General features: G+C 50.3%; 1 protein-coding gene across 1 annotated transcript in view; it reads right to left on the bottom strand.

Annotated features, from left to right (window-relative positions):
- CACNA1E (calcium voltage-gated channel subunit alpha1 E) overlaps positions 1-14,396 on the bottom strand; it is a 365,845-nt gene that overhangs the window by 191,715 nt on the left and 159,734 nt on the right. The window lies entirely within an intron of this gene.

Here is a 14,396-nt window from a genome sequence, read left to right as displayed (position 1 = left end):
TTATCTATACAGTCAAAGGGGTGCCAAAAATACTTCACTGTTTTGGGGTAAAACCCCTCTGAAACATTTCAAGTCCTGAAGGAGATACTTGAAGTGCCTTCGCTACTTGAAAGAGAACGTGAATGAAAGGCTCACGCCACGTGACTCCAGGAAGCCGACGAGAGTCGGCAGCCACAAAGTGCACAGACTCGGGACGTGGTCACCACAAACAGTGACTGTGAAACAGGGCAGCCGTCCGGCACCGAAGCAGACCCCTGTATGTGGCGGTACAGTTCCTGACATTGCAAGCACTCAAGAACAGAGTGTAGAACTACCTATTACAAAGTTAAGAGGATTCCTACTTGGGTTGAAGAATACATGCAAGGACTAATAGTTCCTTGAACTTTACAGTTCTGTAGTTCTATGCTAATCCAATCTCAAAATAAGAACCAGAAACAAATCCCACTCTGCTACAGGAAGAATCTCAGGGGCAAGACAAGCCGCCCAAGCTGCCCCACCGCTCCCACCCCAAACCTCCTTGCCCTCGTCTGAAAAGGGGGGACCTGGGAGCAGTCTGACGCGACCTTTGACTCCACCTTCCGAGGCCAAAGAGCGAAATGAGGGAGGGGAATGATATAATTCCTGATAAGTAAGAAAAAAAACTGAAGAGAATAGAGATCAGCACCATCGGGGTCCTTACTAACTGACAGAGAGATTCTCTGTTTCCTCATCTGCCTCCCCCACGAGACCTGGAACACCGCAAGTGGAGATTCCGCCTTCCTCACCTTTACGTCCCCCTCCCCAGCCCTCGGCCCGGCCAGTAAGAGGCTCTCGAGGGATCCCCGAGCGACCAAACCTCACTGATGATAGTAATAAATGTACAAAAATACCACAGAAATCCTAGAACCCACCAACTGAAAAGAACAGGCAGCACAGTTGAGATGCCACCCAAACACACGTCCGTTTGATCATGCAGGAGTGGACTGAAATCTGTCCTTGAGCGTTTAGAGTCTAAGGAAGATGGTTCAATATCGTCCTGAGGCCGCTGCTCTCAAGCAGACCCACAGGAGGGAGTCTGCTCATTTCAGCAGGAGAGTCAGAGAAGGAGAGAGGGCGGGAGGAACGCTCGGAATGGAAAGGCTTGCCTCCTGGAGAAACCCAAGTACTGAAGAGTATCCAGCCCCGGACAGCTCTGGGCCGCGGAGGCAGCAGGCCTGGGGCGGGAGGCACGGGGGAAGTGAACAGAACTGGAGGTAGACAGACACAGCAATGACATAATTGTCCCTCACCATGGACAGTGCCACTACGGAGTTACAGAGTCCTATGAGCACGGGAAACAGCGCGGTGACACACACAGTGCTATCTGCCAGCATTTTCAAATACGCCACCTCATGAAATCCTCAAAAATGTCCTCTATTACTATTGCCTCCATTCATGGGAGAGGAGACTGAGGCTCAGGAAAAAAAAAAAAAGAAGCTGCTTACAAACAGCAAGGGCAGGAGTTAACGTCAGTTCTCTCGTGACACCAAAGCCAATCCCCACCCCCACCCCGGCTCTGCCACGATGCCACGCGATGTCCTCTCGGCGCCCAGTGGCTTCCCCATTCCTCGGTCCAGTGTGTTTCTAAAACAACACCAAGGCCACACTGTTTGGTCCCCAAGGAAGCCATGAACTTGGTTCCCTTCATTCCAAGGCTGCACGCCATGATCTCCCACAGACAGGCCACTAATCAACCCTCAAGACCAGCAGGGCGGGGGGCCCCCTGCACACCTCAGGTGACGACTGCAGCACTATCTACATATGCACCCTGGAGGACACACACGCCGCACGAAATCAGGGTGAGGCCACCAAGGACACCCCAACTCGGAGTTAATAATAAAAGCCTGAGCTCTCTGCCCTCCCGAGAGGCACGTGCTTGTGCGCTCTTCGGGCTCCAAGGCTGCGTTTTCCATTTCTTTTGTCACCGTGAGCACAGAGCCTGCTGGAGAGCTCTGCACACAGAGGGGTGGGTGCCTAATGACGACCTCACCCCCAAAGCCGAGGGCAGTCGGAGAACAAGCAGGAACCTGTAACCACCACCAGCATGGGCGCGGTGCTCCCGCACTGTGAGTGTTCCGAAGCAGCTTCCTGACGATGGCCTGGCGCGGCCCCACCTCGGAGGTTCCTGCTTCCCGCTGTCAGCAGGTGAGAGGAGGGAGGCCGACGGGATCCTGAGGGTGTGGTGTGACCCTCGCTGTAGTGACACGGCAGGGAGGACGATGGACGTGAGGCTCCAGACAACTGCAATCAAAGGGTCTCTCCCCAAGACGGTCTCCCACAGAATCCTTCCACCTGCCGTCCTTTTGACCTTGGGGTTCTGCCTCAGCCGCCTTGTCCAGCCGGGTCTAGCAGTCCTCTCCTCCACAGGCACACCTCATTGGACGCTTCCGTGGCTACAAATACCCCGAAGCACTGCACAAACATTACACTAAAATGACCCATTGTTTATCTGAAATTCAAATGGAACCTGACATCTTGTGTTTTTATTCGCCAAACCTGGCAGCTACGCTTGTGATGAGCAGAAACGACCAGGTAAACAGCTTCCCTCTCGTGGTTACCCCAGCCCTGAACACGGGGGCCAGTTCTTTTTTATTTTATTTTATTCTATTTTTTAATTTTATTTTAATTGTTGTTCACATACAGTTTTCTGCCTTTTACTCCCATCCCAGCCCACCCCCCAGCCCTCCCCACCTCCCTCCCATTTCCACCCCCCCTAGTTTTTGTCCACGTGTCCTTGATACTTGTTCCTGTAAACCCTTCCCCTTCTCCCCTGAATTTCCCTCCCCTCTCCCCTCTGGTCACTGTCAGCCTGTTCTCTCTTTCAGTGTCTTTGGTTGTATTTTGCTTGTCTGTTTTGTTGATTAGGCTCCTGTTCAAGGTGAGATCATATGGTACTTGTCTTTTATCGCCTGGCTTATTTCACTTAGGATGATGCTTTCCAGCTCCATCCACGCTGTCGCAAAGGCCAGTGCTCTTCTGAGAAGAACCGCAGGCCGGGCTCCGCTGACATCAGGCCCAGGATTCCCTCCTGGGCTCCAGGACGACCGTGTGTCTCCGCCCCTGTGCATCCCACGGGAGAGCCTCCTTGGCATTCAAAAGGCAAGTTGTTCCCGTCTGTGGGAAAAGGATGATTAACACCAACAAAGAGTGTGAGGTGTTAACCGGCCCATGTTATGAGGAGACTGAGAGGAGGCAGAAGGGCATCTACTTCAAGCTGGATTTCCAGCAGAGTTGAGTCAGGTAAACACTTCCATGGAATGTGCACATAAGTGAGTGGCTGTGTCCACGTAACCATGTCCAACAGATGGCTGGTTCCTGCACATCGTTCACGATCTCGGCTTCAGTGAGGCACCAAAGTCTGTCGTGTCCTTCCTTTAACCCACGTCTTAGATTCATCTCTTACTCTCCAGCTTCCTTCTTGCCTGCCCACCGCCCCCCTTGCCTTCTCTCCCCTGCCTGAGTAATATGATCCAGACTCCTGGAACCAGGGGACATTCTATCTACCTGTCTGTGGAAACGGTCTACAGTCCTAAGAGACCTGAACTAGGATTCTGAGAAAGCAGGTAAGCGCACACTCTCATTGGCTGGTTTCAGATACCAGCTCCATTTGTCACATGAGCTGTCTGGCCTCGTGCAAGGGACTCTCTGAGCTATAGTTTTTTAATTTGTAAAATGGAGACACTGCCCTCAGAAGAGAGGTGATGTAAGAAATAATTTTCAAATACTTTTTTAAAAGATTTTTTATTTATTTATAAACAAAGAGGAAGGGAGGGAGAAAGAGAGGGAGAGAAACCTAATGTGTGGTTACCTCTCGCACGCCCCCTACTGGGGACCTGGCCCACAATCCAGGCATGTGCACTGACTGGGAATCAAACCCTCAACCCTCTGGGTCACAGAGGGTCTCCTCTGTGGGTCTCCTGCCGTTCAATCCACTAGCCACACCATCCAGGGCTCAAATACTTTTTGACCATAGACTACAATAGGAAGTGTATTTCACACCACAAGCCAGAGTTCATATACGTATATAATTACATAATGCTATATTTTAAAGATCTGTTTTATTTTTTAATGCTGGCTGCAACCAACTAAATGGGTTTCATGACTCTCTAATGGCACTGACCCACAGTTTGGAAAACCCAGCTATAGAGACCAGGCAGTATACTGGTGTCGTGCTCCCTCAGGAGACTCTGAAGACGAAGGAGTGCACCAGCCTGAACAGCTGCCTTAATAGCACCGTGTGACTTCCTTGTGCTTTCCCAGAATGATGGAACAGTTCGCCTTGGAAGATTTTGCCCTTTTCCAAGAACTACAGACATATTCTAGGAGACAGCCTGAGCCGCCTGTGGTACCTGAAATAGTGACGGTGTCTTGTCCTCCTCTACAGCAGGCTGTCTTAAAGGGATCACACACACCAACTCCACAGCCCTCAGGAGACAGCTGTTTCTGGTTTTTGGGTGTGTGTGTGTGTGTACTGGGCTTGTGTCTAAGCTAGCTTATGGCCAAAGTGGACCATGGACTTTCTTCTAAGCCCCCAAACAACAAGTTAAATATTTTCATGACTATGGCAAATTATCTTAGATTGGGTTGAAGTCAATATTCAATAGGGTTTTAAAATTACCTATTTTTCTCTCTTTTTTTGTCCCTCACCCAAGTAGTTTTTTTTAATCCTCACCCAAGGATATACAAGCTGTTGGTTTTAGAGGGAAAGGAAGGGAGGGAGGAAGAGAGAGAGAGAGAGAAAGAAAGAAACATCAATGTGAGAGAGAAACATGGACTGGTTGCCTCTGTACACGCCCCGACCGGGGATCAAACCCACAACCTAGGTATGTTTCCTGACTAAGATTCGAACCCACAACCTTTGGGTGTATGAGACAATGCTTCAAACAACTGAGCCACCTGGCCAAAGCATCCTGCCACTATATTTTTATTCATATACCCCCCCACCCCCACCTCTTCGGTAACCATCAATCAATCAATCAATCAATAAATCAATGGGCCAGGAAGCCCTACTATTTCTCACAAGACTGGGAGCGGGGTAGGCCAAGCTGTCCGTCTCCAAGCAGGAAGATGTGCACCCTTGCCAGGAGGGAGTAAGTGGCTCTGTATAAAGGCAAGGCAACCTTTTCTGGAATTTAAAATTGGGTTTCTATTTAAGTTTCATGAGAATCTTAGTGCATATGAAGTGGTCTCAAAATATGCCTTTTGAGGAACAGAAAAAATCGTGGCCTAAAAATCCCCTTTCCTCTCCCACCAAAGGAGGTTCAGCGATCAGACCACGCCACACCAAGGGGCGGAGGTTGGAATGGTCTTCTGAGACCTGACCTTGGTTGCAGGTGTACTGTAGGATATCTGGCAGTACCCCTGGCCTCTACCCACTAGATGCCAGTAGGAACCCCTCCTCCAAGCCCCCTCCCCAGGTTATGACAACAACAAATGTCTCTAGATATTGTCAAAGGTCCTCTGGGTGGCACCCCTGGTTGAGAACCACTACTGCAGGAGAGACTCCCATATAGTAAATCCTTCAAACTGAGCAACAGACTGATTAAACGCAAAGCCCATGTCTCACACCTAGTCCCTACCTGCTCTGGGAGAAATACACACAGCCCACTCAGGCAGAAATGAGGAGGTTGCCAGGATGACCCGCAGCCACGAGTCACAGTTTTGAGGGACAGCCAGCAATAATGAAAATGCTTTTCTATCTTCTTCTTTAAATATCATTTGAGGCTGCATGAAGCTTAACTCCAACGTGTCTCCAAAGAAAGCCTTAATTCAAAAGAAAGGTTTCCCCAAATCATGTGAGATCGGGAACAGGAAACATACAGGGGAGAGTTTTATTTGCTGAACCTCAGTGTAACGGGAATAAAAGTCGAGGTTCTACCAATGGTCCTGGGGCGTCTTTCTTTTTTTTCACAAGGAAGTCCCTGATTATCACTCAGGCGCAGCAAAGAGAAATGCCAAGTGATGGGTGGAAAGTCTACCACTGTCATTCAGGTCCAGGACTTGACAATGATGATGATGATGACAACAACGATGATGATGGTGATGATAATGAGAAGAACCTCATTGTTGTCTCAGGGTTTCCAGAGCCCTGTTCCATTAGAGAGAAGCCATTATCCCCCGTCACAGAAGCTTGAGAATTCAAGCTCAGAGAGAGAAGCCGGCTGGCCCAAGGTCACTGAGAGAGTAAATGGTCAAGCTGAGACTCAAATCCAGAAATTTAGATTCCAAATTTGAAGTGCTCTCTGTAGCTACAAAAGATAATGGCTAATGGCTGGAAATAGGTCCCAAAGGCACATATAGCCGACAAATGCCTTCTCCAACACGGCCAGAGCCGCCTCTCTGCAGAGCGTTATGGTGGCCTGTGGTCGCAGCCTCATAAGAAGGTGACCGACACGGTGCTTCAGAGAGCTGGCCGGGACGGAGAATTGCTGCAGAGGGAAATCCCACGTTATAAGAACTCGCCAACACAAATACGTGTTCTTTGAGTTGTTTTGCAACTAGTGGTGAGGGATTTCTGTTAATCTACCACCCACACACTCTCTCTCCCCAGGCCTCGCTCAAGACCGGGAACGAGCATTTGTGAGAAGGCGAGTCAGGGATGGAGCCCAGAGATGGAGGCCGGCACAGAACCAGCTCGTCGCCCACGCGGGGGCCAAGCTGCTAATTCAGGCCTCATGAGGAGGCGGCGCTGGTGAACTCCAGTACCGGATCAGAGACCGGCTGTAGGTCCGACACTGCCCACGCGCAGTGGCCACCTAGGGTGTGTACTGCTTGGGTTCTCCTCTCCTCTGACCACCATGCTCCACCCCCACCATCCTTTTCACAAGGCAGCAGTCTCCCGCGGCCAGGGAGCAGCTTCAGGGGCAGGCGAGTTGCTGTTTGGACTGAGTTTGGCTGGCTGCTTTGGAAGCAGTGGAGGCCATGACACGGAGGGCTTCAGGGGCCGTCACCAACCGAGTTTGTCTCACACAGTAACACTGGCTCCCAGGAGAGAGGAGGAGGAAGCTGGCTGGCCCTGTGGAGGCAAGGACAATGAAAGAAGGAAGGAATTCTGCTGGAGCCAGCACCCTGATCCTGCAGTTCCTGAAGCCTGCTGACTTCCTGACATTTCCGCAACCTGGTGGTTCCGTGAGACACCCCTTCCTTGAAAAGCCCCTCTTTGCTGAAAGCAGTCCAAGTTCAGTTACGGTCACTCATCACAGTTCCCTCACCTATTCTGTCCAGACAATACCATCTGGATAGGAAACCAAAGCGGCAATTCATACAACTGGCACGGCCAGACAAAAGTGAAATAAGATACATGAAAAACAACGAACAGCTCAGAACCATGCCCCTGGCATGGAGCCAATATACCAATTAGAGAATGTGCAAGCTTTTTTTTTCTTTAATCCTTACCTGTGGACATTTTTTCATTGCTTTTAGACAGAGAAAAGAAGGGAGACAGAGAAACATCAATGAGAGAGAGAAGCATTGATCATAGTGCCCAGGCCAGGTATCGTGTGCACCCCAGACTAGGGACTGAACCTGTAACCTAGGGTTGTGCCCTGACCAGGAATCGAACCTGCAACCTTTTGGTTATGGGAAAATGCTCGAATCAACTGAGCCACACTGGCCAGGGAAGCTCTTTTCTTGATGTCACCTTAGCAAGTGGCTAAGATACTGGAACGTTGCTCTCTCTCTTTGGCTTCAGAAAGACTGAAAAATTGCATGCATGCAGGACCCTGGAGAGAGCCAGGACCCTCTTCTCAGGACATCGAATGCCGACGTGTGCCGGTTAACAGCGGACAAAGGGGTCCTGAAGGGGGATGCTTCAAAGCAAGAGGGAACAAACCCTAAAAATAAAACTCCGCCTTCTCATGTGTGTTGGGATAGGAAGCTTCTGAAAAACAAATGTCTGGGAAATATCTGGCTGAAAGCACCTATTTGAGTTTATAAAACCTTCTCAAATCAATGCCTCTTTCAGACAAATCAGGGATCCATAAATTCTAGAAAAAGTAGATCTGTCCATTGTTCCGTTGTGCTAGTTCTGCCTACAACGTCTGAGAGGCTGATTTGTGTGGCAGACACATGACATCTGTCTTCTGGGATGACAGGTATTAAAAAAAATGCCCCGATAACTCCCCACACTCGCACAGAAGACAAACCTCCAATTACAGAGCATTTCGGAGCAGCGGCCATAAAGTCACTCGAAAATACCAACTGCCTCCGGAGTGCCCGGATGATCTGGGGCCGTTTCTCAGAGAAAACAAAATGCTTTTTACTTTTTAGAGCCATTAAACCAAAATTCATTCTAGTGCTTCTGCGTCCTACCGCATCCCATACCACCTATTTGGCATACAATGAAATACCAGCCATTTTAATAATTAAAGAGAACCGTGCCTATATACAGGAACTCTTTAATTGTTACCCAAATCTATTGGACAGAGATGTGTAAGCAGGAACAAAGTAAGTGGTTTTCATTCTACTCTCACCGTGAATAAAGAAAACGCTGAGTTGCCAGAGGAGTCGAGAGGTTCCCCTCCCCGCAGAAGAGCTGAGCGGTGTGGGCATCTTCTCCGAAAGGAATTTAGAAGAGCACCTTTTTCTTTATTCATAAGGAACAATGGCGTGCGTTTATTAATACCAGAGTCTAGACGAAGGGACGGCTGCCCTTGGAGAAGGGCTGGCACCCGGGGTCCAGTTCAACTTGATGGCAGTGATCTTTCTTTGCAGCTCTGAAGTTATTTTTACCTTGCCAGCTATGCAAATGAGCTCATGGCCTCTGAGCATGAGAGAAACCAGGTTAATATTTTATGAAAATACTGTAAACCACTGTTCCTGGCACTGAGCCTCACACACTCTAATAACTGACCCCGTATAGCTTCAACCATGGCTAATGTCTGTGCCAATCCAGCATCGAAAGAGGCGAGGCTAATCAACAACTCACAAAAGAAACGCAGAATGTTTAATGATTGCATGTAAAAGGTCCACAGCACTGTAGTCAAAGAAATTCCAATTAAAACTACACAATAGCCTCTTCAGCTTATCGAACTGCCACCACTAGGACAGGAAATTGTCATGCCACTTTGAAAAGCTGCTGGACAATGTGAACACGAGGACGCTGAAGATGTTCACTCTCTGTGATGCAGTCGTTTTAGGAATTAGTTGAAGTGCGTACTCCAAAACGAGGGCAAAGCTTTGCATGCAATGTTGTTCACTGGTTTTATAAGAGCAAAACATTTTAAAATCACCCACAAGTATCTAGTAAGAGATCAGACAACCCAACTAAAAAATGGTGGAAAGAAGTGAACAGACACTTCACCCAAGAGAGACGTGGATAGCAAGTAAGCCCATGAAAAGACACACCGTATTCAATCAGTAGGGAAATACAAATCAAGGCCACAATAGCTGTTACTACACACTTATCAGAAGGCCAAAACCAAAATCAACGCAACAAAAAGTCTGCCAAGACCAAATGTTGGTAAGACAGTGCAGCAACTGGAAGGAACTCCTATGTTACTGGTGGGCATTCGGAGTAATACAGCCACTCTGGAAACCAGTGGGACACGTCTTAGAGTTAAACATACACTGGTCATACGACCCACTGATGAACAGTTACTTTTTCACAGTTCCATTCATAATTGCCCAAACTGGAAACCATCCAAATGTCCCTGAAATGGTGAATAAACAAATGGTGGTATGCCCATACGATTGAAGGACCGAGCAGCAGTACAGAGGGAGGTATGTCTCAGTCCATTCAAGCTGCTGTAACAGAAGCACCACTGACTGGGTGGCTGGAAGAACAGAAATTTGCTCCTCACAGTTCTAGAGACTGGGAAGTCCAAGACCAAGGCGCAGGCAGATTTGGCGTCTGGTGAGGGCCCGCTTCCTGGTTCATAGACTGCCTTCTCACTGTGTCCTCGTCGCATGGCAGAAGCGACAGAGGAGCGCTCTGGGCCTCTTCTTTTAAGGGTCCTAATCCCATGAACTAACCCTGTTCCAAAGACCACCTCCAAATATCATCACACTGGGGATCAGGCTTCACCACAGTGGGTGTGGGACACGAACATTCGGTCTATGGCAAGGTACCCGGCACATAGTAAGGACGCAGTAAACGTTAGGTTGCAGAAAAGAGTGACCAGATCAACTTCGCCTTGGAAATCATCTTGGAAAATATCAAGCCCAAACTTCCAGCCACTGTATAGTGTGTTCTTGGGCTAAAATCACCCCATCTTATTTGAACCCTTGCAGGGATAGGCAGCTGCCATCCTGGACCTTGGACTTATACGAAGTAACCCCTCTTACTGGAGCCGCAAGGCCGTCCGTCAAGTGTTCAGAGACGAGCACCCTATGCTGCTGGGACTGTTCTCTTTTCCAGCCTCATGTCCTTATATCTCCTCTCATTTCCCTGTAACTTTTCTTCAAGCCAAACCCCAGTTATTCTGGACCATTTTATCTGGAACCAGTCCTTCCTGTCTCTTCAAAGGCAGTATCCATTTCAAAAACGTGTATCAAATCCTTAACAGGACTTGAGTTTCAAAGTCCTGAAACAGGACTGAGTTTCAAAGGAGGACCCGCCTGAATCTCGTTTGGGACCTGAAGCTCTGGTTACGAGAGGCCTAGATGGCCGATCCCTTCCAGCAGCCACGTCACACTCCCAACATGAGTCTTTTCCCCCAAAATGCTGCTAAGCCAGTTCTGCCTCCTCCTCTCTTGAGATGGAGAACCATGGATGGTTCTGGATCATGGGGACAGCGTGAGTGGAGCTATGCTCTGTAATGTCGTCCACAGTGGTTGAGGGAGGGTTTGGGGAGGGGAGAGACACCCGGCGCGGGGGCGAGGAGCAGGCTCTGCACAGTCGTGCCGGGACAAAACGAGGTGCTGACCTCCACGGCGGGAAGTGGATGAAAAGGAAGTCCGTTCTCTCTGTCTCCCCAGAACACGCAGCACACTGATAGGACTGCCTGCTCTCTTGGCTGTCCGCAGAAGGACTCTTGGAATGGCCGAAGCTCTCAAAAGGCACTGAGCCGGTCACTGCACGGCACAGGGTGGCCGCAGTAAGGGCAGAGCTGCTGGAGTCACTGTCCAGAGGGGAACACGAAGGCTGTCGGGAAAAACCAGGAGGTGCCCCCGAGCACCACACAGAGGCCTCGGGCCGCCCCGTCTACGGACCCCACCACATCTCCTATTAGCTCCTTTCCTCGACCCCGTCCTTGGGGGACCCTGCTGAAGGCGACAGGGCCACAGGGAGGAGCGTGGCGGGAATGCCAACGCCAACCCTCCCCGCTCCCAGCCCCACCCTCACCAGAGCCCCTTCTCCTGGGCTGAGGAGGAACTGCCACAGCCCCTGGCCTTGCCCCACATGATGCCCCGGGCCCGCCCATCTCACGGTCTCTGACATATTTAGAAGACAAGAAATGCAAGGCGGGCGGGGGCTCGAGAGTCCCTGTGAACTGTGAGAACGGCTGTGAACCTGCGAACTGTCTCTGGTTCTGCCTCCAAACTCTGGTTTTCACACCTCTTCGTAGCAGTGGGGGCAGCACGTGTGCTGGGCTCCACTCTAGTAGCCAGCAGTCTGGGCCCTGGGCCTGGAAGCGTTAGCATTTTCTTCCCTCCGCACTGTGGTGGAGGGAGGGCTCTCAAAAGACCAGCACCAGCGCCCACGGGGCTTCTCTGGGGGGAGCTGTCCGGGGCGGGGAGGGGGGCGGGTGAGAGAGCTGCGAGCTGCTCCGCCTCCCACGTGAGCCATCCCTACGAGTCCTTTAGACCTTTCAGGGAGCCTGAACTTCTGCTTCTTATGTATATTTTTGCTGTAGAGGTGGCTATTATGGGGACATGAGGAGGCAGGAGGTTCTCTCAGGGATATTATGGAATGAAAATGTATGAGCAGCCCTGGCCAAGTGGCTCAGTTGGTTGGTTGGAGCACTGGCCTGTACACCAAAAGGTTGTGGGTTCAATCCCAGTCAGGGCACATAGCTAGGTTGTGGGTTCGAACCCCAGTCGGGGTGCATACAGGAGGCAATCAATTAATGTTTCTTTCTCACATCAGTGTCTCTCTCTCTCAAATCAGTAAAAACATATCCTTGGGTGGGGATTTTTTAAAAAATGTACAAGCACTCCCTGTCATGCAAACTCTCCATGAATATATATATATCACCACCTCCCCCTCCACACCTCCGAGGGATAAGAGATCCACAGGGCAAGACATCCAGCAAGAAGACGCCTGGACCACTCTAGTCTATAACCCCCGGCATCCTCACAACTGCGGTGTCCTTCACCCATGCCAGGAGCGGGACACCACGCACACCTACGTCACCCCAAAATCCTTTGCTAGTCTAGGTCCATGTTTCCACCAGTCGCAGACACTTCCATTCGCTCTGACAGGGTTTAACGAGTGAAGGCTGGAGGAGCTTTTCTGGTGAACTCTTTCTGGGCATCCTCTTCACAAAGCTTAATGGCTGCTGTGCATTATTCAGACGGGCAGGGGCCACAGACCCCACGGGAAAGAATCCCCCCCACCTACTCCTTCATTCCTGCATGTATGTATGCTCACAGCTCACACGCATCAGGTGCCAGACAACGCAAGGAACCAGGCGGGATGCGCTGCTACCAAGGGGGCCGTGGTCCTGCCCTCCTAGAGCTTGCAACCCAATCGACATGTCTTAAAGGGCCAGCACTGGGGGTGGAACAGGGCAGCTCCTGGCTCTGCTGGTGTCCTGACACGGTGGCAGTCCTCACTCAGTCTTCCGTGCCTCGGTTTCTCCAAGGAGGGAATGAGGCCGCTGGTCCCGCGGAAGTCAAAAGCTGGCCGCTCCCTCCCACAGTAACACCAGAGGAAACGGCAGGGGGCACCAGACCCTCATCCTGGGGGAGGGAGGGAGGAAAGAGAAGAAAATGCCGATCGATGCATAGGGCCCCCTGCTCCCAGGATCAATGTGGCGGGCTTCTCGGAGGACTTCTGCTGAGGAGAGCAGGCAGGGGGCTGCACTTCAGGTGAGAGAATTCTAACAAGACGTCTTCTCCCTCTGGGAGTCGGCAAGTCCAGTCCTCTAAGGCCTCATGCGCCAACTGGGGGGAAGACGGCAGGTGGGCCCGTTTCTGGGTCTGATTACTGACGCTCAGACACGCTTCTGTGTCTCACACGGGTATAACATAGCTTACAAGGGAAGGACAGCCCTGCTGGTGTGGCTCAGCTGGCTGGACTGTTGTCCTGTACACCGAAAGGCTGGGGGTTCGATCCCCAGTCAGGGCACGTACCTAGGTTGCAGGTTCAGTCCCTGGCTGAAGCACATACAGGAGGCAACCGATCAATGTTTCTCTCTCACATCGATGTTTCCCTCTCTCCCTCTCTCCCCGCTCCCCCCACCCTACCCTTGTTCTCTCTCTGAAATCAGTAAACATATCCTTGGGTGAGGATTTTTTTTTTAAAGGTAGGACAAATTCTGTGAAAAGTGAATCCCAACTAGGAGATTTATGTATAAGAGAGAATACCTAACCATTTTAAATAATAATAATAATAGCTCAAAAAAGTCCGGAACTTTGAAGTCTGAGAAGCATTTTTACATAAACATTCTCACCAGGACACTTCAACATCCCCAGAAGTGTTCTGCAAAGGGGTTACTGTCTCCGTGTAAGAGACCAAGAAGGTTGAGTGATCTGCTGTGATTCCTACAAATGAAAAGTGGTAGCAGAACTGGATGTGAACCCATCTCCAGCTCCCAAGTTCAATGCTCATGTAGACTCAGCCCTGAAAGAACATACAAACCGGCAGCTTGTAAGAAACCGGGGATAACATCGGAGACCTTAAACACCAGAGCAAATGCCGTGATTTCCAAAAAGATGATTCTGGAATGATAACCAGTGCACTCAATGTCAATCCCAAAGAACTCGGTGACACTCTGGTAAATGACCTGTGAGCAACGAGAAGGCAAGATGATCGAGGGACGCAAGGGGTGAGCTGTGCTCGGCACCTCGCACAGGTGAGCAGGGGCCCGGGAACGGAGAGGACTGTGGCCATCACTGCCAGCACTGATGCTGACCACTCGGAATCAGCGCTGGGCCGCTTGGAGCAAACCCGCCCACGCTACCTCTGTTCCTTTTGGGTTGTTGGGAGAACAGATCAGGAAGATGCTAAGGATCTGACATTCCTGTATTTCAGTAAGGCCTCTGGGAAAAAAAATCACTATGCTATCAAAATGGTGGAGATTACCACTGGGTGAGTTTCTGACAGTTGAAAAATCTTGCCTAAATTACAGTAATCAGTGAATGAAAGACGTAGTTCGAATACTGCCTTAGCTATTTAGAACCTGTGAGATGGTGGACAACTTATTTAACCTCTCGTGGTTCCACTGTCCCATCAGAAAAACAACAATAGCAGCAACCATCTCAGAAGACTAGGG

Source organism: Phyllostomus hastatus, unplaced genomic scaffold (assembly GCF_019186645.2).
Source record: "Phyllostomus hastatus isolate PE091 unplaced genomic scaffold, TTU_PhHast_1.1 phas_contig_283, whole genome shotgun sequence".
Classification (NCBI taxonomy): domain Eukaryota; kingdom Metazoa; phylum Chordata; class Mammalia; order Chiroptera; family Phyllostomidae; genus Phyllostomus; species Phyllostomus hastatus.
Note: the sequence above shows the minus strand (reverse complement) of the source record. Positions and strands in the feature narration are given on the sequence as shown.